Source organism: Grampus griseus (assembly GCF_964374135.1).
Source record: "Grampus griseus genome assembly, chromosome: 19".
NCBI classification, from domain to species: Eukaryota; Metazoa; Chordata; class Mammalia; order Artiodactyla; family Delphinidae; genus Grampus; species Grampus griseus.
The window spans coordinates 29,925,046-29,944,735 of NC_139013.1; the positions used below are offsets into that span (position 1 = coordinate 29,925,046).

The 19,690-nt window shown below is 60.0% G+C and overlaps 1 long non-coding RNA gene across 1 annotated transcript; it reads right to left on the reverse strand.

The window, feature by feature from the left end:
* Positions 1-1,988: 1,988 nt before the first annotated feature.
* On the reverse strand, positions 1,989-3,682 carry LOC309836425. Its single transcript, XR_014298142.1, has 3 exons — positions 3,590-3,682; positions 2,940-3,011; positions 1,989-2,229 (listed from the first exon to the last, which is right to left on the reverse strand). It is a non-coding gene; the product is annotated as an uncharacterized lncRNA (long non-coding RNA).
* Positions 3,683-19,690: the final 16,008 nt, after the last annotated feature.

Below are 19,690 nucleotides of genomic sequence, written 5' to 3' on the forward strand. Positions count from 1 at the left end.
ACTGCAGCCCCGCGCCCAACCGGACACCATGTCATCCCACGAAGGGTGAGAACACTGAACACCTGGCACAGAGGCAGCAGTGGGAGAGCCCTGAGCCGGCAGCCAGAACCCTCCGCACAGCTCTGTGACCTCTGTGGGCTTCGGCCTCCCACCTCTGCAGCCAGGAGCACAGCTGGACTGTCTCCGAAGACCCTGCAGCCCTGAAAAAGGAGAGGCCGGACTCAGCCTCCAGTGATGTCATAACCGGCACCGTGTGGCCGGGAGGTGAGACAGCTGCAGTGTAGGTTTAGTCCTCTGAGTATAGGCTGTGTGCCCTTGGGTAAGTTGCTTAACCTCTCTGGAACTGGCACCATCACTCCAGACCATGCAGGTTCACCGAGTCTGTCCAAACGCTGTGGCGGTGACTCGTTCCACGGGGCTTGTTGGAGGACATCCCCACGCCCTCTGGCCCTGGATAAGCAAGGTTCCTATCCATCTCTGCCCTCACCATGAGCTTGCTTGCAAACCAGGGAGCCTTTCTCCAGGAGCTTGTCGGGAGCTCAAGGATTCTCTGTGCACAGATGTCAGTGTGGAGAGAGCGATCGTACGGGACACCGTGGGGGAAGCCCGAGCTGGGAGCCAGGCCACTATCTCGCTCATTCCCCCTCTTTGACATTAATCTTTTGTATCGAAAGGAGGAAATGAAATCTCAGAGAGTATCAGTGACTTGCCAGGTCAGGAAGTGGCACGGTGGCTGTGAACCTGAGTGCCTGACGCCGACGCCCACGCACGCAGCACGGGCCGGCTCCCGAAATGCCCTGTGCACTCGGGGCACCTGTGGCCCATCTTGGTCCTGACTTCTGAGCCACGTGTCTCCTCTTTCTCTCGGAGTGCCCATCAAATAGGAGTTCCCTCCCCAGACCGCCAGGGGGCCCAACACCTGAAATAGACTACCCGTTCCCTCAGCACACACTTGTTGCTAATAAACCCCACCAGGCCCCCCCCCGCCCCCGCCACGCACTGCAGCACCACCATCACTCTGCAGAGGAACACGTGAAGCCCTTCTTCTGAAACCAGGTCTCAGGGAAACAGCCGGGAAATTCCCACCAAATCCAAATCACTTTCTTTCGGGGTGTCAGGGAGCCACGGGCTGGTTTTTGAGGGAAGGGAAGATGTCAGCCTGACCTAGGGAGGTACTTGCGAAGATTCAGAGCCAAGCCCCTGCAGGGAGCTGTCACGGGTGGCGAGTGTCCTGTCCGTAGCCCTGGGCAAGCCAAGACTGAGGTTCCCTGTGGGGAGGCAGGGGGCAGAGCTGCTCCAGGCGTGTGTGGTCCACACAGTGGGGCATCTGTGAAGTGTTCCCAGGACTCGGGCACACTTTCAACGTACGTGCAGCATATGAGAGCGTCCAGTTTCCAGAATTGCTCCTCCACGTGTGAAGGTGGTTTTACGTGTTGAAGGGAAAACTGGGTGTCACATATCGTGTCCTTTGACGTGTTTTCTTCGCGATCCGTTTTCCTGACCAGGGTGAAAACTGTGGCAGAAAATACAAAGAGGTCTTTCCAGGGTGTTTTAGACGCAAGCCCCGTGCAGAAGTCACACGAGAGGGGTGTGGGATTCCATCCCCTCTGGGTACTTTTCTAGGCTCTCATCACCGAGCGCTGAGTTTGGCAGGGGCCCCCAGAGAAGGAAAATGAGAAATGGGCAACTTTCTCTGCAATCCGTACTCCTAAGGGGAATAGAGGGAGTGTGTCCTCTGTGTGTCCAATGCCCTATGTCATCTGGCGAGGGTATCCTTTGGAGCTGAGAAACGGAAGCTCAAATTAACCTAAGCGGCTAAGACGCTCAGTGTGTGTGTTTTGGGGGTGTGGGGTGTGTGGGGGGGTGCTCTTTGGTCCAGAGCCGAGGTCTCTGCACGTCCAGTCCAGTTCCCCACGCCAGCCCTGATGGGCACGGAGTCTCTTTGTCCAAGACACACCAAGGAAGACAGAGCCAGAATAAAGTCAACAGCTTTTATTACAAGTCACAGATTTCATAGAAAAAGGAATGTAGCGTCAGGTCCGGTTGTATGAAAAACGGTAAAATGCAGGTTTGTCCTGGTTGCTCTGTGGACACCCGGGGCAGGCTCTCCGCGACATCAGGCACAGCAGCTGCACTTGTCCGAGGCCCCTTTGCAGACGCAGCCCTGGGCACACTTGGCGCAGCCCTGGGCACACTTGGCGCAGCCCACGGGGCAGCAGGAGCAGCAGCCTGGGGAGGCAAGGGCAGCGTGCGGTCGGACCACGCGTTGTCCGGAACCACCCTTCCCAGCAGCAGGCCTGGCCCCAGCCGCCCTCGGGCCCAGACCCTGAGTTTACGATGGTGTCCTCTGTCCTGAGGTAATTGCTCTCAGACACTAGGTTCAGGTTGCCCGGCCCATCTGTGCCCAGGACAGGGCACAGCGCCTTGGAGAGACAGTGAGCAGGGCCTCTGGGGACAGGAGAAAGCCAGCCCCCAGCACCACCAGTGATGGGAGCCAAGTCCTCGGGATCAAAGTGGAGGCAAAGCCCGCACAGAGCAGCTCCCGCTCGGGATAGGGAAGCTCTGGGCTGCTTCGACAGGGAGGGGCTGCACCAGGTCCGAGAAGCCACGCACGGCCACTGGTTCCTGTCCCTAAAGTGCTTCAGTCCCTGAGAGGATTCGGAAGCGGGACTCAGGAGGCAGGAGGACTAGTTCTAGTGACAGGTCTGAGGTTGTTTGTCGGTGGCCCGTCTGGGCCTCAGTCTCCCTGTTCTCTAGTGCGCGCCTGGGTCTCGGTCATGCCGAAGGTGATTCCAGCTCTGACTGTGAATCCCTTCCTGGTGAGGGGGGTGCCGGGAAGTCTGGTCACTGTCCTGCTCCTGCCTGCCTGCTGAGCTCTGGGCCCCCTCCTCGCACTCAGCCCAGACCCCGCATTCCCAGAGAAGGCCCCGCACACTCACTCTTCTTGCAGGAGGCGCATCTGCAGGCTTTGCAGGTGCAGGTGCAGGATCCAGCGCAGCCGCAGGAGCCGCCTGCCGGGAAGGGAAAGGAGGCCAGCAGTGAGCAGGGACGGGGATGCAGGAGCCACAGCAGACGGTCAGCAATGCCTCCCTGAGCCCTCCTCCTCTGTCAGGACCCAGCCCTGGGAGCTCGTGTCCACTCGGGCGGATAGAGAAGCCCCAGCTCCTCTCTTCTGGTCCAAGGAGAGTAAGTCCCCTCCTGATGGGACTCCACAGGGAAGGTCCCGGGCTCCAGACGCAGCCCAGGCCGACTGGGGCCGGGGGCCGGGGCCCATGGCCTGAACCCTAAAGAGGCAGCGTCCCCTCCTCCCATCAAATCGTGGCAGGTCCGAGACCGCCTCCAAACGCTGGGTCCCGGTCTAGCAATCCCCTGACCTGCCGGGTGACCTCAAGAAGGACAGCCTGGAGCCTCCGTGCCCTCAGTGTCAACGGAGAGGCAAAGGGAGACTGACGTGCCCTCAGAAGCCTGGCTACCAAGAAAGCCCTGGACCCGTGACAGGAGTCCTCCTGAGCTCAAACTCAAAGCCCTCCCTTCTCGTCCTGTGCCCGGGAAGGGGGCATCCTAAGGCTCAAAGGCAGGGCTCCCTTACCAGTGGGGCAGGAGCACTTGGGGTCCATCTGGAGGAGGAGTGAGGCCCGAGGTCCAAAGCAAGGGGCGAAGCCGCTTCACGGGTCCGGTGGGGGCCGTGTGGGAGCGAGGAGCCCGGGGGCTCAGTTATAGGCCGAGGAGGCGGCCCGGGCGCAGAGGCCCCGCCCCCGCCTTGCACCCGCCCCGCGGCTCCGCGCCCGCGCCGCCCGTGCCGCCCGCAGCGCCCTGGGCCGGGCTGTGAGCAACAGGCGGGGCCGAGCGCACGATTCCACGTCGGTGCCGGCTGGAGCGGAGGAACCGGGTGCCGTGCGGTAAGCGGTGTCCCAGCCCCCTGGCCGCCCCTTCCCAATGTGCCCGACGGGAGCAGCCACCGTGTTGGCGGCTTGTGCAGGAATCCGGCTCCCGCGTCCTCCGGTCTTCCCCGCCCCAGGCCCCAGGCCCCGCGCCGCCGGCCTCCGGGTCGCCGTTTCCTGCAGCCTGAGAACAGCCCCCGCCTCCCGCTCGTGTCCCTGGCTTGGCTGGAGCCGGGGAGCGGTGTCAGAGAGCGCAGGCGGATGTGACCCTCACCACCGTTTGGCCGACCCCATGTGTCCCCGGGCGTTGCCAGCCCCGGTCCCCACCACGGTCCTTTGGAAGCGTTTTTCCGGTACCGCCTCCTGTAACCGCAGCGCGGTGAACATTGCCTTCAGCCGCGAGGCGTCACTTGTGTTTTCCTTTCCTGGAGGGATCCTGGCTCATTTGTCCGGGGGCTTCTTTGCCTGAACTTTCCAGGGGCGCTCCTCACTGTAGCCGGTCCACCCCCACGCCAGGGTGGAGGTTCCCTCATCATGGGATGCTTCCCCAGGGGCGGCATCATTGTAGGTGATAGGCAGACCCGGCGGTAAATAACAAAGCGAGACAAGTGGATAGAGTTCCCTTTGAGTAGTCCTGACAGTTACTCACCATGGAGTCCATGCCAAGCCTTGTTAGTCACTTTTGCTCTTTGAGTTGTCACACCAACCGGGAAGGGAGACAGCAGTCAGGAGCCCGCTTCCCAAAGTCCAAAGTCCCTACAGTACAGGGAGGCTACTGAGGCAGGCACACAGGGCTGGGGAGTGGTGCCCTGCTTCTGTGTTTTTGTCGCTTCGCAGCTGAAAGAGGGAGTCAGTGAGCAAGCTCCCCTTTGGCCCAGAGCTGTGTCCTCGGCCCGTCTCTACCATGTCCAGCTCAATCCTGGGGGCGACCAAGGTGACACAGTAGGAATGTATTTATGATTTTGTGGCTACCTTCTGACTCTCTCCTTCAGTAGCGTTCGAGAGGTTTCTTTTGGTATAACGTATTTCAGAAAATCACTGAAAAGAAAATGGTAAGGAAATCCTGATGCAGGTGACAGCAGAAGTGGCAGGACCCTTCTGTGTCTGTGAGGAGGACACCGACTGTGCTCCTCACGGCTTTCTATCTGTAGTGTCGACGGCTCTTTGCGTGAAGGCAGGATAACCCTCTCGGGGGTACTGGTCCCACGCTCACAGGGTCGATGGGGACGGCCCAGAGCACAGAGCGAAACACACCGTCCTTGCTTGCGTGTCTGGAAGGAGAACAGTGTCTCCTAGGCTGATGATAACAAATAAATCAATAGATAAATAAATGAATGGGTGATGTGATCGATTGCTCACTGAGTGCCCAGTATATTCTGACCTTCTTGGCATGTATTCAGTTCTTTAATCCCGAGAGCCAGACACTATTATTTTCCCTTTAGAGCAGAGCAGACGGAGCCACAGAGAGGTTATGTCCCATGGCTGTACGTGGCACAGATGGGACTGGCCCTCCTGCAGGCTGACTGCAGGCTGACTGCAGCCCCGCGCCCAACCGGACACCATGTCATCCCACGAAGGGTGAGAACACTGAACACCTGGCACAGAGGCAGCAGTGGGAGAGCCCTGAGCCGGCAGCCAGAACCCTCCGCACAGCTCTGTGACCTCTGTGGGCTTCGGCCTCCCACCTCTGCAGCCAGGAGCACAGCTGGACTGTCTCCGAAGACCCTGCAGCCCTGAAAAAGGAGAGGCCGGACTCAGCCTCCAGTGATGTCATAACCGGCACCGTGTGGCCGGGAGGTGAGACAGCTGCAGTGTAGGTTTAGTCCTCTGAGTATAGGCTGTGTGCCCTTGGGTAAGTTGCTTAACCTCTCTGGAACTGGCACCATCACTCCAGACCATGCAGGTTCACCGAGTCTGTCCAAACGCTGTGGCGGTGACTCGTTCCACGGGGCTTGTTGGAGGACATCCCCACGCCCTCTGGCCCTGGATAAGCAAGGTTCCTATCCATCTCTGCCCTCACCATGAGCTTGCTTGCAAACCAGGGAGCCTTTCTCCAGGAGCTTGTCGGGAGCTCAAGGATTCTCTGTGCACAGATGTCAGTGTGGAGAGAGCGATCGTACGGGACACCGTGGGGGAAGCCCGAGCTGGGAGCCAGGCCACTATCTCGCTCATTCCCCCTCTTTGACATTAATCTTTTGTATCGAAAGGAGGAAATGAAATCTCAGAGAGTATCAGTGACTTGCCAGGTCAGGAAGTGGCACGGTGGCTGTGAACCTGAGTGCCTGACGCCGACGCCCACGCACGCAGCACGGGCCGGCTCCCGAAATGCCCTGTGCACTCGGGGCACCTGTGGCCCATCTTGGTCCTGACTTCTGAGCCACGTGTCTCCTCTTTCTCTCGGAGTGCCCATCAAATAGGAGTTCCCTCCCCAGACCGCCAGGGGGCCCAACACCTGAAATAGACTACCCGTTCCCTCAGCACACACTTGTTGCTAATAAACCCCACCAGGCCCCCCCCCCCCCCCCCCCCCGCCACGCACTGCAGCACCACCATCACTCTGCAGAGGAACACGTGAAGCCCTTCTTCTGAAACCAGGTCTCAGGGAAACAGCCGGGAAATTCCCACCAAATCCAAATCACTTTCTTTCGGGGTGTCAGGGAGCCACGGGCTGGTTTTTGAGGGAAGGGAAGATGTCAGCCTGACCTAGGGAGGTACTTGCGAAGATTCAGAGCCAAGCCCCTGCAGGGAGCTGTCACGGGTGGCGAGTGTCCTGTCCGTAGCCCTGGGCAAGCCAAGACTGAGGTTCCCTGTGGGGAGGCAGGGGGCAGAGCTGCTCCAGGCGTGTGTGGTCCACACAGTGGGGCATCTGTGAAGTGTTCCCAGGACTCGGGCACACTTTCAACGTACGTGCAGCATATGAGAGCGTCCAGTTTCCAGAATTGCTCCTCCACGTGTGAAGGTGGTTTTACGTGTTGAAGGGAAAACTGGGTGTCACATATCGTGTCCTTTGACGTGTTTTCTTCGCGATCCGTTTTCCTGACCAGGGTGAAAACTGTGGCAGAAAATACAAAGAGGTCTTTCCAGGGTGTTTTAGACGCAAGCCCCGTGCAGAAGTCACACGAGAGGGGTGTGGGATTCCATCCCCTCTGGGTACTTTTCTAGGCTCTCATCACCGAGCGCTGAGTTTGGCAGGGGCCCCCAGAGAAGGAAAATGAGAAATGGGCAACTTTCTCTGCAATCCGTACTCCTAAGGGGAATAGAGGGAGTGTGTCCTCTGTGTGTCCAATGCCCTATGTCATCTGGCGAGGGTATCCTTTGGAGCTGAGAAACGGAAGCTCAAATTAACCTAAGCGGCTGAGACGCTCAGTGTGTGTGTTTTGGGGGTGTGGGGTGTGTGGGGGGGTGCTCTTTGGTCCAGAGCCGAGGTCTCTGCACGTCCAGTCCAGTTCCCCACGCCAGCCCTGATGGGCACGGAGTCTCTTTGTCCAAGACACACCAAGGAAGACAGAGCCAGAATAAAGTCAACAGCTTTTATTACAAGTCACAGATTTCATAGAAAAAGGAATGTAGCGTCAGGTCCGGTTGTATGAAAAACGGTAAAATGCAGGTTTGTCCTGGTTGCTCTGTGGACACCCGGGGCAGGCTCTCCGCGACATCAGGCACAGCAGCTGCACTTGTCCGAGGCCCCTTTGCAGACGCAGCCCTGGGCACACTTGGCGCAGCCCTGGGCACACTTGGCGCAGCCCACGGGGCAGCAGGAGCAGCAGCCTGGGGAGGCAAGGGCAGCGTGCGGTCGGACCACGCGTTGTCCGGAACCACCCTTCCCAGCAGCAGGCCTGGCCCCAGCCGCCCTCGGGCCCAGACCCTGAGTTTACGATGGTGTCCTCTGTCCTGAGGTAATTGCTCTCAGACACTAGGTTCAGGTTGCCCGGCCCATCTGTGCCCAGGACAGGGCACAGCGCCTTGGAGAGACAGTGAGCAGGGCCTCTGGGGACAGGAGAAAGCCAGCCCCCAGCACCACCAGTGATGGGAGCCAAGTCCTCGGGATCAAAGTGGAGGCAAAGCCCGCACAGAGCAGCTCCCGCTCGGGATAGGGAAGCTCTGGGCTGCTTCGACAGGGAGGGGCTGCACCAGGTCCGAGAAGCCACGCACGGCCACTGGTTCCTGTCCCTAAAGTGCTTCAGTCCCTGAGAGGATTCGGAAGCGGGACTCAGGAGGCAGGAGGACTAGTTCTAGTGACAGGTCTGAGGTTGTTTGTCGGTGGCCCGTCTGGGCCTCAGTCTCCCTGTTCTCTAGTGCGCGCCTGGGTCTCGGTCATGCCGAAGGTGATTCCAGCTCTGACTGTGAATCCCTTCCTGGTGAGGGGGGTGCCGGGAAGTCTGGTCACTGTCCTGCTCCTGCCTGCCTGCTGAGCTCTGGGCCCCCTCCTCGCACTCAGCCCAGACCCCGCATTCCCAGAGAAGGCCCCGCACACTCACTCTTCTTGCAGGAGGCGCATCTGCAGGCTTTGCAGGTGCAGGTGCAGGATCCAGCGCAGCCGCAGGAGCCGCCTGCCGGGAAGGGAAAGGAGGCCAGCAGTGAGCAGGGACGGGGATGCAGGAGCCACAGCAGACGGTCAGCAATGCCTCCCTGAGCCCTCCTCCTCTGTCAGGACCCAGCCCTGGGAGCTCGTGTCCACTCGGGCGGATAGAGAAGCCCCAGCTCCTCTCTTCTGGTCCAAGGAGAGTAAGTCCCCTCCTGATGGGACTCCACAGGGAAGGTCCCGGGCTCCAGACGCAGCCCAGGCCGACTGGGGCCGGGGGCCGGGGCCCATGGCCTGAACCCTAAAGAGGCAGCGTCCCCTCCTCCCATCAAATCGTGGCAGGTCCGAGACCGCCTCCAAACGCTGGGTCCCGGTCTAGCAATCCCCTGACCTGCCGGGTGACCTCAAGAAGGACAGCCTGGAGCCTCCGTGCCCTCAGTGTCAACGGAGAGGCAAAGGGAGACTGACGTGCCCTCAGGAGCCTGGCTACCAAGAAAGCCCTGGACCCGTGACAGGAGTCCTCCTGAGCTCAAACTCAAAGCCCTCCCTTCTCGTCCTGTGCCCGGGAAGGGGGCATCCTAAGGCTCAAAGGCAGGGCTCCCTTACCAGTGGGGCAGGAGCACTTGGGGTCCATCTGGAGGAGGAGTGAGGCCCGAGGTCCAAAGCAAGGGGCGAAGCCGCTTCACGGGTCCGGTGGGGGCCGTGTGGGAGCGAGGAGCCCGGGGGCTCAGTTATAGGCCGAGGAGGCGGCCCGGGCGCAGAGGCCCCGCCCCCGCCTTGCACCCGCCCCGCGGCTCCGCGCCCGCGCCGCCCGTGCCGCCCGCAGCGCCCTGGGCCGGGCTGTGAGCAACAGGCGGGGCCGAGCGCACGATTCCACGTCGGTGCCGGCTGGAGCGGAGGAACCGGGTGCCGTGCGGTAAGCGGTGTCCCAGCCCCCTGGCCGCCCCTTCCCAATGTGCCCGACGGGAGCAGCCACCGTGTTGGCGGCTTGTGCAGGAATCCGGCTCCCGCGTCCTCCGGTCTTCCCCGCCCCAGGCCCCAGGCCCCGCGCCGCCGGCCTCCGGGTCGCCGTTTCCTGCAGCCTGAGAACAGCCCCCGCCTCCCGCTCGTGTCCCTGGCTTGGCTGGAGCCGGGGAGCGGTGTCAGAGAGCGCAGGCGGATGTGACCCTCACCACCGTTTGGCCGACCCCATGTGTCCCCGGGCGTTGCCAGCCCCGGTCCCCACCACGGTCCTTTGGAAGCGTTTTTCCGGTACCGCCTCCTGTAACCGCAGCGCGGTGAACATTGCCTTCAGCCGCGAGGCGTCACTTGTGTTTTCCTTTCCTGGAGGGATCCTGGCTCATTTGTCCGGGGGCTTCTTTGCCTGAACTTTCCAGGGGCGCTCCTCACTGTAGCCGGTCCACCCCCACGCCAGGGTGGAGGTTCCCTCATCATGGGATGCTTCCCCAGGGGCGGCATCATTGTAGGTGATAGGCAGACCCGGCGGTAAATAACAAAGCGAGACAAGTGGATAGAGTTCCCTTTGAGTAGTCCTGACAGTTACTCACCATGGAGTCCATGCCAAGCCTTGTTAGTCACTTTTGCTCTTTGAGTTGTCACACCAACCGGGAAGGGAGACAGCAGTCAGGAGCCCGCTTCCCAAAGTCCAAAGTCCCTACAGTACAGGGAGGCTACTGAGGCAGGCACACAGGGCTGGGGAGTGGTGCCCTGCTTCTGTGTTTTTGTCGCTTCGCAGCTGAAAGAGGGAGTCAGTGAGCAAGCTCCCCTTTGGCCCAGAGCTGTGTCCTCGGCCCGTCTCTACCATGTCCAGCTCAATCCTGGGGGCGACCAAGGTGACACAGTAGGAATGTATTTATGATTTTGTGGCTACCTTCTGACTCTCTCCTTCAGTAGCGTTCGAGAGGTTTCTTTTGGTATAACGTATTTCAGAAAATCACTGAAAAGAAAATGGTAAGGAAATCCTGATGCAGGTGACAGCAGAAGTGGCAGGACCCTTCTGTGTCTGTGAGGAGGACACCGACTGTGCTCCTCACGGCTTTCTATCTGTAGTGTCGACGGCTCTTTGCGTGAAGGCAGGATAACCCTCTCGGGGGTACTGGTCCCACGCTCACAGGGTCGATGGGGACGGCCCAGAGCACAGAGCGAAACACACCGTCCTTGCTTGCGTGTCTGGAAGGAGAACAGTGTCTCCTAGGCTGATGATAACAAATAAATCAATAGATAAATAAATGAATGGGTGATGTGATCGATTGCTCACTGAGTGCCCAGTATATTCTGACCTTCTTGGCATGTATTCAGTTCTTTAATCCCGAGAGCCAGACACTATTATTTTCCCTTTAGAGCAGAGCAGACGGAGCCACAGAGAGGTTATGTCCCATGGCTGTACGTGGCACAGATGGGACTGGCCCTCCTGCAGGCTGACTGCAGGCTGACTGCAGCCCCGCGCCCAACCGGACACCATGTCATCCCACGAAGGGTGAGAACACTGAACACCTGGCACAGAGGCAGCAGTGGGAGAGCCCTGAGCCGGCAGCCAGAACCCTCCGCACAGCTCTGTGACCTCTGTGGGCTTCGGCCTCCCACCTCTGCAGCCAGGAGCACAGCTGGACTGTCTCCGAAGACCCTGCAGCCCTGAAAAAGGAGAGGCCGGACTCAGCCTCCAGTGATGTCATAACCGGCACCGTGTGGCCGGGAGGTGAGACAGCTGCAGTGTAGGTTTAGTCCTCTGAGTATAGGCTGTGTGCCCTTGGGTAAGTTGCTTAACCTCTCTGGAACTGGCACCATCACTCCAGACCATGCAGGTTCACCGAGTCTGTCCAAACGCTGTGGCGGTGACTCGTTCCACGGGGCTTGTTGGAGGACATCCCCACGCCCTCTGGCCCTGGATAAGCAAGGTTCCTATCCATCTCTGCCCTCACCATGAGCTTGCTTGCAAACCAGGGAGCCTTTCTCCAGGAGCTTGTCGGGAGCTCAAGGATTCTCTGTGCACAGATGTCAGTGTGGAGAGAGCGATCGTACGGGACACCGTGGGGGAAGCCCGAGCTGGGAGCCAGGCCACTATCTCGCTCATTCCCCCTCTTTGACATTAATCTTTTGTATCGAAAGGAGGAAATGAAATCTCAGAGAGTATCAGTGACTTGCCAGGTCAGGAAGTGGCACGGTGGCTGTGAACCTGAGTGCCTGACGCCGACGCCCACGCACGCAGCACGGGCCGGCTCCCGAAATGCCCTGTGCACTCGGGGCACCTGTGGCCCATCTTGGTCCTGACTTCTGAGCCACGTGTCTCCTCTTTCTCTCGGAGTGCCCATCAAATAGGAGTTCCCTCCCCAGACCGCCAGGGGGCCCAACACCTGAAATAGACTACCCGTTCCCTCAGCACACACTTGTTGCTAATAAACCCCACCAGGCCCCCCCCCCCCCCCGCCACGCACTGCAGCACCACCATCACTCTGCAGAGGAACACGTGAAGCCCTTCTTCTGAAACCAGGTCTCAGGGAAACAGCCGGGAAATTCCCACCAAATCCAAATCACTTTCTTTCGGGGTGTCAGGGAGCCACGGGCTGGTTTTTGAGGGAAGGGAAGATGTCAGCCTGACCTAGGGAGGTACTTGCGAAGATTCAGAGCCAAGCCCCTGCAGGGAGCTGTCACGGGTGGCGAGTGTCCTGTCCGTAGCCCTGGGCAAGCCAAGACTGAGGTTCCCTGTGGGGAGGCAGGGGGCAGAGCTGCTCCAGGCGTGTGTGGTCCACACAGTGGGGCATCTGTGAAGTGTTCCCAGGACTCGGGCACACTTTCAACGTACGTGCAGCATATGAGAGCGTCCAGTTTCCAGAATTGCTCCTCCACGTGTGAAGGTGGTTTTACGTGTTGAAGGGAAAACTGGGTGTCACATATCGTGTCCTTTGACGTGTTTTCTTCGCGATCCGTTTTCCTGACCAGGGTGAAAACTGTGGCAGAAAATACAAAGAGGTCTTTCCAGGGTGTTTTAGACGCAAGCCCCGTGCAGAAGTCACACGAGAGGGGTGTGGGATTCCATCCCCTCTGGGTACTTTTCTAGGCTCTCATCACCGAGCGCTGAGTTTGGCAGGGGCCCCCAGAGAAGGAAAATGAGAAATGGGCAACTTTCTCTGCAATCCGTACTCCTAAGGGGAATAGAGGGAGTGTGTCCTCTGTGTGTCCAATGCCCTATGTCATCTGGCGAGGGTATCCTTTGGAGCTGAGAAACGGAAGCTCAAATTAACCTAAGCGGCTGAGACGCTCAGTGTGTGTGTTTTGGGGGTGTGGGGTGTGTGGGGGGGTGCTCTTTGGTCCAGAGCCGAGGTCTCTGCACGTCCAGTCCAGTTCCCCACGCCAGCCCTGATGGGCACGGAGTCTCTTTGTCCAAGACACACCAAGGAAGACAGAGCCAGAATAAAGTCAACAGCTTTTATTACAAGTCACAGATTTCATAGAAAAAGGAATGTAGCGTCAGGTCCGGTTGTATGAAAAACGGTAAAATGCAGGTTTGTCCTGGTTGCTCTGTGGACACCCGGGGCAGGCTCTCCGCGACATCAGGCACAGCAGCTGCACTTGTCCGAGGCCCCTTTGCAGACGCAGCCCTGGGCACACTTGGCGCAGCCCTGGGCACACTTGGCGCAGCCCACGGGGCAGCAGGAGCAGCAGCCTGGGGAGGCAAGGGCAGCGTGCGGTCGGACCACGCGTTGTCCGGAACCACCCTTCCCAGCAGCAGGCCTGGCCCCAGCCGCCCTCGGGCCCAGACCCTGAGTTTACGATGGTGTCCTCTGTCCTGAGGTAATTGCTCTCAGACACTAGGTTCAGGTTGCCCGGCCCATCTGTGCCCAGGACAGGGCACAGCGCCTTGGAGAGACAGTGAGCAGGGCCTCTGGGGACAGGAGAAAGCCAGCCCCCAGCACCACCAGTGATGGGAGCCAAGTCCTCGGGATCAAAGTGGAGGCAAAGCCCGCACAGAGCAGCTCCCGCTCGGGATAGGGAAGCTCTGGGCTGCTTCGACAGGGAGGGGCTGCACCAGGTCCGAGAAGCCACGCACGGCCACTGGTTCCTGTCCCTAAAGTGCTTCAGTCCCTGAGAGGATTCGGAAGCGGGACTCAGGAGGCAGGAGGACTAGTTCTAGTGACAGGTCTGAGGTTGTTTGTCGGTGGCCCGTCTGGGCCTCAGTCTCCCTGTTCTCTAGTGCGCGCCTGGGTCTCGGTCATGCCGAAGGTGATTCCAGCTCTGACTGTGAATCCCTTCCTGGTGAGGGGGGTGCCGGGAAGTCTGGTCACTGTCCTGCTCCTGCCTGCCTGCTGAGCTCTGGGCCCCCTCCTCGCACTCAGCCCAGACCCCGCATTCCCAGAGAAGGCCCCGCACACTCACTCTTCTTGCAGGAGGCGCATCTGCAGGCTTTGCAGGTGCAGGTGCAGGATCCAGCGCAGCCGCAGGAGCCGCCTGCCGGGAAGGGAAAGGAGGCCAGCAGTGAGCAGGGACGGGGATGCAGGAGCCACAGCAGACGGTCAGCAATGCCTCCCTGAGCCCTCCTCCTCTGTCAGGACCCAGCCCTGGGAGCTCGTGTCCACTCGGGCGGATAGAGAAGCCCCAGCTCCTCTCTTCTGGTCCAAGGAGAGTAAGTCCCCTCCTGATGGGACTCCACAGGGAAGGTCCCGGGCTCCAGACGCAGCCCAGGCCGACTGGGGCCGGGGGCCGGGGCCCATGGCCTGAACCCTAAAGAGGCAGCGTCCCCTCCTCCCATCAAATCGTGGCAGGTCCGAGACCGCCTCCAAACGCTGGGTCCCGGTCTAGCAATCCCCTGACCTGCCGGGTGACCTCAAGAAGGACAGCCTGGAGCCTCCGTGCCCTCAGTGTCAACGGAGAGGCAAAGGGAGACTGACGTGCCCTCAGGAGCCTGGCTACCAAGAAAGCCCTGGACCCGTGACAGGAGTCCTCCTGAGCTCAAACTCAAAGCCCTCCCTTCTCGTCCTGTGCCCGGGAAGGGGGCATCCTAAGGCTCAAAGGCAGGGCTCCCTTACCAGTGGGGCAGGAGCACTTGGGGTCCATCTGGAGGAGGAGTGAGGCCCGAGGTCCAAAGCAAGGGGCGAAGCCGCTTCACGGGTCCGGTGGGGGCCGTGTGGGAGCGAGGAGCCCGGGGGCTCAGTTATAGGCCGAGGAGGCGGCCCGGGCGCAGAGGCCCCGCCCCCGCCTTGCACCCGCCCCGCGGCTCCGCGCCCGCGCCGCCCGTGCCGCCCGCAGCGCCCTGGGCCGGGCTGTGAGCAACAGGCGGGGCCGAGCGCACGATTCCACGTCGGTGCCGGCTGGAGCGGAGGAACCGGGTGCCGTGCGGTAAGCGGTGTCCCAGCCCCCTGGCCGCCCCTTCCCAATGTGCCCGACGGGAGCAGCCACCGTGTTGGCGGCTTGTGCAGGAATCCGGCTCCCGCGTCCTCCGGTCTTCCCCGCCCCAGGCCCCAGGCCCCGCGCCGCCGGCCTCCGGGTCGCCGTTTCCTGCAGCCTGAGAACAGCCCCCGCCTCCCGCTCGTGTCCCTGGCTTGGCTGGAGCCGGGGAGCGGTGTCAGAGAGCGCAGGCGGATGTGACCCTCACCACCGTTTGGCCGACCCCATGTGTCCCCGGGCGTTGCCAGCCCCGGTCCCCACCACGGTCCTTTGGAAGCGTTTTTCCGGTACCGCCTCCTGTAACCGCAGCGCGGTGAACATTGCCTTCAGCCGCGAGGCGTCACTTGTGTTTTCCTTTCCTGGAGGGATCCTGGCTCATTTGTCCGGGGGCTTCTTTGCCTGAACTTTCCAGGGGCGCTCCTCACTGTAGCCGGTCCACCCCCACGCCAGGGTGGAGGTTCCCTCATCATGGGATGCTTCCCCAGGGGCGGCATCATTGTAGGTGATAGGCAGACCCGGCGGTAAATAACAAAGCGAGACAAGTGGATAGAGTTCCCTTTGAGTAGTCCTGACAGTTACTCACCATGGAGTCCATGCCAAGCCTTGTTAGTCACTTTTGCTCTTTGAGTTGTCACACCAACCGGGAAGGGAGACAGCAGTCAGGAGCCCGCTTCCCAAAGTCCAAAGTCCCTACAGTACAGGGAGGCTACTGAGGCAGGCACACAGGGCTGGGGAGTGGTGCCCTGCTTCTGTGTTTTTGTCGCTTCGCAGCTGAAAGAGGGAGTCAGTGAGCAAGCTCCCCTTTGGCCCAGAGCTGTGTCCTCGGCCCGTCTCTACCATGTCCAGCTCAATCCTGGGGGCGACCAAGGTGACACAGTAGGAATGTATTTATGATTTTGTGGCTACCTTCTGACTCTCTCCTTCAGTAGCGTTCGAGAGGTTTCTTTTGGTATAACGTATTTCAGAAAATCACTGAAAAGAAAATGGTAAGGAAATCCTGATGCAGGTGACAGCAGAAGTGGCAGGACCCTTCTGTGTCTGTGAGGAGGACACCGACTGTGCTCCTCACGGCTTTCTATCTGTAGTGTCGACGGCTCTTTGCGTGAAGGCAGGATAACCCTCTCGGGGGTACTGGTCCCACGCTCACAGGGTCGATGGGGACGGCCCAGAGCACAGAGCGAAACACACCGTCCTTGCTTGCGTGTCTGGAAGGAGAACAGTGTCTCCTAGGCTGATGATAACAAATAAATCAATAGATAAATAAATGAATGGGTGATGTGATCGATTGCTCACTGAGTGCCCAGTATATTCTGACCTTCTTGGCATGTATTCAGTTCTTTAATCCCGAGAGCCAGACACTATTATTTTCCCTTTAGAGCAGAGCAGACGGAGCCACAGAGAGGTTATGTCCCATGGCTGTACGTGGCACAGATGGGACTGGCCCTCCTGCAGGCTGACTGCAGGCTGACTGCAGCCCCGCGCCCAACCGGACACCATGTCATCCCACGAAGGGTGAGAACACTGAACACCTGGCACAGAGGCAGCAGTGGGAGAGCCCTGAGCCGGCAGCCAGAACCCTCCGCACAGCTCTGTGACCTCTGTGGGCTTCGGCCTCCCACCTCTGCAGCCAGGAGCACAGCTGGACTGTCTCCGAAGACCCTGCAGCCCTGAAAAAGGAGAGGCCGGACTCAGCCTCCAGTGATGTCATAACCGGCACCGTGTGGCCGGGAGGTGAGACAGCTGCAGTGTAGGTTTAGTCCTCTGAGTATAGGCTGTGTGCCCTTGGGTAAGTTGCTTAACCTCTCTGGAACTGGCACCATCACTCCAGACCATGCAGGTTCACCGAGTCTGTCCAAACGCTGTGGCGGTGACTCGTTCCACGGGGCTTGTTGGAGGACATCCCCACGCCCTCTGGCCCTGGATAAGCAAGGTTCCTATCCATCTCTGCCCTCACCATGAGCTTGCTTGCAAACCAGGGAGCCTTTCTCCAGGAGCTTGTCGGGAGCTCAAGGATTCTCTGTGCACAGATGTCAGTGTGGAGAGAGCGATCGTACGGGACACCGTGGGGGAAGCCCGAGCTGGGAGCCAGGCCACTATCTCGCTCATTCCCCCTCTTTGACATTAATCTTTTGTATCGAAAGGAGGAAATGAAATCTCAGAGAGTATCAGTGACTTGCCAGGTCAGGAAGTGGCACGGTGGCTGTGAACCTGAGTGCCTGACGCCGACGCCCACGCACGCAGCACGGGCCGGCTCCCGAAATGCCCTGTGCACTCGGGGCACCTGTGGCCCATCTTGGTCCTGACTTCTGAGCCACGTGTCTCCTCTTTCTCTCGGAGTGCCCATCAAATAGGAGTTCCCTCCCCAGACCGCCAGGGGGCCCAACACCTGAAATAGACTACCCGTTCCCTCAGCACACACTTGTTGCTAATAAACCCCACCAGGCCCCCCCCCCCCCCCGCCACGCACTGCAGCACCACCATCACTCTGCAGAGGAACACGTGAAGCCCTTCTTCTGAAACCAGGTCTCAGGGAAACAGCCGGGAAATTCCCACCAAATCCAAATCACTTTCTTTCGGGGTGTCAGGGAGCCACGGGCTGGTTTTTGAGGGAAGGGAAGATGTCAGCCTGACCTAGGGAGGTACTTGCGAAGATTCAGAGCCAAGCCCCTGCAGGGAGCTGTCACGGGTGGCGAGTGTCCTGTCCGTAGCCCTGGGCAAGCCAAGACTGAGGTTCCCTGTGGGGAGGCAGGGGGCAGAGCTGCTCCAGGCGTGTGTGGTCCACACAGTGGGGCATCTGTGAAGTGTTCCCAGGACTCGGGCACACTTTCAACGTACGTGCAGCATATGAGAGCGTCCAGTTTCCAGAATTGCTCCTCCACGTGTGAAGGTGGTTTTACGTGTTGAAGGGAAAACTGGGTGTCACATATCGTGTCCTTTGACGTGTTTTCTTCGCGATCCGTTTTCCTGACCAGGGTGAAAACTGTGGCAGAAAATACAAAGAGGTCTTTCCAGGGTGTTTTAGACGCAAGCCCCGTGCAGAAGTCACACGAGAGGGGTGTGGGATTCCATCCCCTCTGGGTACTTTTCTAGGCTCTCATCACCGAGCGCTGAGTTTGGCAGGGGCCCCCAGAGAAGGAAAATGAGAAATGGGCAACTTTCTCTGCAATCCGTACTCCTAAGGGGAATAGAGGGAGTGTGTCCTCTGTGTGTCCAATGCCCTATGTCATCTGGCGAGGGTATCCTTTGGAGCTGAGAAACGGAAGCTCAAATTAACCTAAGCGGCTGAGACGCTCAGTGTGTGTGTTTTGGGGGTGTGGGGTGTGTGTGGGGGGTGCTCTTTGGTCCAGAGCCGAGGTCTCTGCACGTCCAGTCCAGTTCCCCACGCCAGCCCTGATGGGCACGGAGTCTCTTTGTCCAAGACACACCAAGGAAGACAGAGCCAGAATAAAGTCAACAGCTTTTATTACAAGTCACAGATTTCATAGAAAAAGGAATGTAGCGTCAGGTCCGGTTGTATGAAAAACGGTAAAATGCAGGTTTGTCCTGGTTGCTCTGTGGACACCAGGGGCAGGCTCTCCGCGACATCAGGCACAGCAGCTGCACTTGTCCGAGGCCCCTTTGCAGACGCAGCCCTGGGCACACTTGGCGCAGCCCTGGGCACACTTGGCGCAGCCCACGGGGCAGCAGGAGCAGCAGCCTGGGGAGGCAAGGGCAGCGTGCGGTCGGACCACGCGTTGTCCGGAACCACCCTTCCCAGCAGCAGGCCTGGCCCCAGCCGCCCTCGGGCCCAGACCCTGAGTTTACGATGGTGTCCTCTGTCCTGAGGTAATTGCTCTCAGACACTAGGTTCAGGTTGCCCGGCCCATCTGTGCCCAGGACAGGGCACAGCGCCTTGGAGAGACAGTGAGCAGGGCCTCTGGGGACAGGAGAAAGCCAGCCCCCAGCACCACCAGTGATGGGAGCCAAGTCCTCGGGATCAAAGTGGAGGCAAAGCCCGCACAGAGCAGCTCCCGCTCGGGATAGGGAAGCTCTGGGCTGCTTCGACAGGGAGGGGCTGCACCAGGTCCGAGAAGCCACGCACGGCCACTGGTTCCTGTCCCTAAAGTGCTTCAGTCCCTGAGAGGATTCGGAAGCGGGACTCAGGAGGCAGGAGGACTAGTTCTAGTGACAGGTCTGAGGTTGTTTGTCGGTGGCCCGTCTGGGCCTCAGTCTCCCTGTTCTCTAGTGCGCGCCTGGGTCTCGGTCATGCCGAAGGTGATTCCAGCTCTGACTGTGAATCCCTTCCTGGTGAGGGGGGTGCCGGGAAGTCTGGTCACTGTCCTGCTCCTGCCTGCCTGCTGAGCTCTGGGCCCCCTCCTCGCACTCAGCCCAGACCCCGCATTCCCAGAGAAGGCCCCGCACACTCACTCTTCTTGCAGGAGGCGCATCTGCAGGCTTTGCAGGTGCAGGTGCAGGATCCAGCGCAGCCGCAGGAGCCGCCTGCCGGGAAGGGAAAGGAGGCCAGCAGTGAGCAGGGACGGGGATGCAGGAGCCACAGCAGACGGTCAGCAATGCCTCCCTGAGCCCTCCTCCTCTGTCAGGACCCAGCCCTGGGAGCTCGTGTCCACTCGGGCGGATAGAGAAGCCCCAGCTCCTCTCTTCTGGTCCAAGGAGAGTAAGTCCCCTCCTGATGGGACTCCACAGGGAAGGTCCCGGGCTCCAGACGCAGCCCAGGCCGACTGGGGCCGGGGGCCGGGGCCCATGGCCTGAACCCTAAAGAGGCAGCGTCCCCTCCTCCCATCAAATCGTGGCAGGTCCGAGACCGCCTCCAAACGCTGGGTCCCGGTCTAGCAATCCCCTGACCTGCCGGGTGACCTCAAGAAGGACAGCCTGGAGCCTCCGTGCCCTCAGTGTCAACGGAGAGGCAAAG